Source organism: Primulina eburnea, chromosome 15 (genome assembly GCF_022965805.1).
Source record: "Primulina eburnea isolate SZY01 chromosome 15, ASM2296580v1, whole genome shotgun sequence".
NCBI lineage: Eukaryota > Viridiplantae > Streptophyta > Magnoliopsida > Lamiales > Gesneriaceae > Primulina > Primulina eburnea.
Genome location: NC_133115.1, coordinates 18,779,637 through 18,781,767, shown reverse-complemented (window position 1 = coordinate 18,781,767; position 2,131 = coordinate 18,779,637). Strand labels below are relative to the sequence as shown.

At 41.8% G+C, this 2,131-nt stretch overlaps 1 non-coding gene across 1 annotated transcript; it reads left to right on the top strand.

Annotated features, from left to right (window-relative positions):
• Positions 1-244: 244 nt before the first annotated feature.
• LOC140815745 (small nucleolar RNA R71) lies at positions 245-350 on the top strand. The gene has a single exon (XR_012114394.1). It is a non-coding gene; the product is annotated as a small nucleolar RNA R71 (small nucleolar RNA).
• The last annotated feature ends 1,781 nt before the right edge of the window (positions 351-2,131 follow it).

The window sequence follows — 2,131 nt, the reverse complement described above, 5'->3', positions numbered from 1 at the left end:
GTTCAAGACATCAAGTTGTGCAGTAATAGCGGAAAGGTCAGTTACCTGGTGAACTCCTGCACTTCTTCGCTGGTTTTTCCTTTCAGATTGAGGATGATAGCTGCTAGCGGCCATCTCCTCCAATAACTCATATCCTTCCTCAACAGTTTTGCTCAGTAGGTTTCCACAAGAAGCAGCATCTATCATAATACGATTAGGAGTGAGTAAGCCATAGTTAAAGGTTTGAACGACTAACCCAAGTGGCAGTTCGTGATGAGGACATCTTCTTAATAGATCTTTGAAACGCTTCCATGCCTCATATAAAGACTCCTGCTTGAATTGAGCAAATGTGGTGATGTCTGTCTGCAGCTTCATGGTCTTAGATGGAGGAAAGTATTTAATGAGAAACACTTTCCCCATGTCCTTCCATGTGATGGTCGAACCTACAGGCAAACAATTTAACCATGCTTTAGCTTTGTCACGTAAAGAGAAAGGAAATAAACCCAACCAAACAGCATCATCAGAAACTCCATTAAATTTAAAAGTATCGCAAATTTCAAGGAAATATGCAATGTGCGTGTTTGGGTCATCTACTGCAGATCCTCCAAACGGGACTGTATTTTGAATCATCTGAATTATAGCTGGCTTGATTTCGAAGTGGTTTGTCCGCACAAAAGGCCTCACAATGCTGGGGCGTACACCATCCAAAGAAGGTTGGGCATACTTTAACATCAGTATGTGGCGTGGCATCTCAACGTGTATGTCTTCACGGTGTTCCTCCTCATGCTCGTGCTCGTGCCTCTCCATCAGTTCCTTAAGTCTCTGCTGATGTCTTCTTCTGCGGAAAGTTCTTTCAATTTTGTTGCGTGTTTTCACTACCGCAAGTATACGGTGTCAAGTTTTAGTACTGTATGAGTACAGATATCGATCCCACGAGGAGTAATTATTCAAAGTTGTATATTAATTACCATAATTGACATAGCTCAACTTTATTTAGACAGATCAAATGGTTGGTTTGTAATCAATTCAAATAAAATAGCAATTACTGTAATTCTAGCACGCAGTATAGAATTCACTGAAGAAATAAATCTAGAGATATGATTTCGTCTGGCTTCCCCTATGCTAAATCGGCATTAACTAACATGTTATTAAATTGCATCGCACTTATAACCAAGAACTCGCAATGTTTCTACTCCCTCCGTCGAGTGATAAGTAGAACTGTATTACCTATTACCGATTTTAATATGTCTATTCAAAATCAAGCAACACGTAATAAATGCAACCAAGGTCCTCTTATGGATTCGTCAGAGTTATACGTCTTTTGCACATTATAAATATCTAACGATGTGATTTCTCCTGTCCTAATTTCAATCCCCTCTTTCGAGTGTTAGATTTTAATTATTCAATCAATCGAATTATGGCCAGTAATCCAAAAGCATTAATCACAAGAAATCACAAATAAACACGACGAATTAATTAGATGAAAAGTTAAAAAGTCAATAACATAGGTTCAACCAAGACTACATCAATCTCTAGAAAATAGAATTAGTTCATACTCGTAATTAAATCAATACAAAACCTGTTTGTAATCATTAAAAACGTAAAAGTAAGAAACCGAATTAAGAACGTGTTGGCGAGAGATGGAAGTGCGTCTCCGTGTCCGGATTCAGCGTCTTCTATCTTCGTTCTTCGCGTCCCGTGCTCCGTGTGCTCTCGCTTTTTCTCCTTTTTCTCGAGTGATATGACGGCTGCTCAATAATATTTCGGAATGACCTTTAAGTCCGCGCGAAAACCTATTTTAATTTCAGACATCGCGCCGCGCGCATATGCGCGCTATGAGCGGCGCAAATGCGCGCTGCTCTCTGGATGGGTCGCGCATGTGCGCGACCTTGGGTGGCGCATGTGCTCGATGCTGTCTGGACTAACCTGTTCTCTCTCGCGCATATGCGCGCCATGAGCGGCGCATATGCGCGCTGCTCACTGTATGGTTCGCGCATGTGCGCGACTTTGGGAGGCGCATGTGCGCGGGTGCTTCTGCATTCCATTGCTCGCTTGGTCACATTTCTTCTACCTAGGCACCATCTTCGCTCCTTTTCACGCCCTTTCAGTGGTCTCACCTAGATTCCTGCAATCACACCAATAATACCAAATA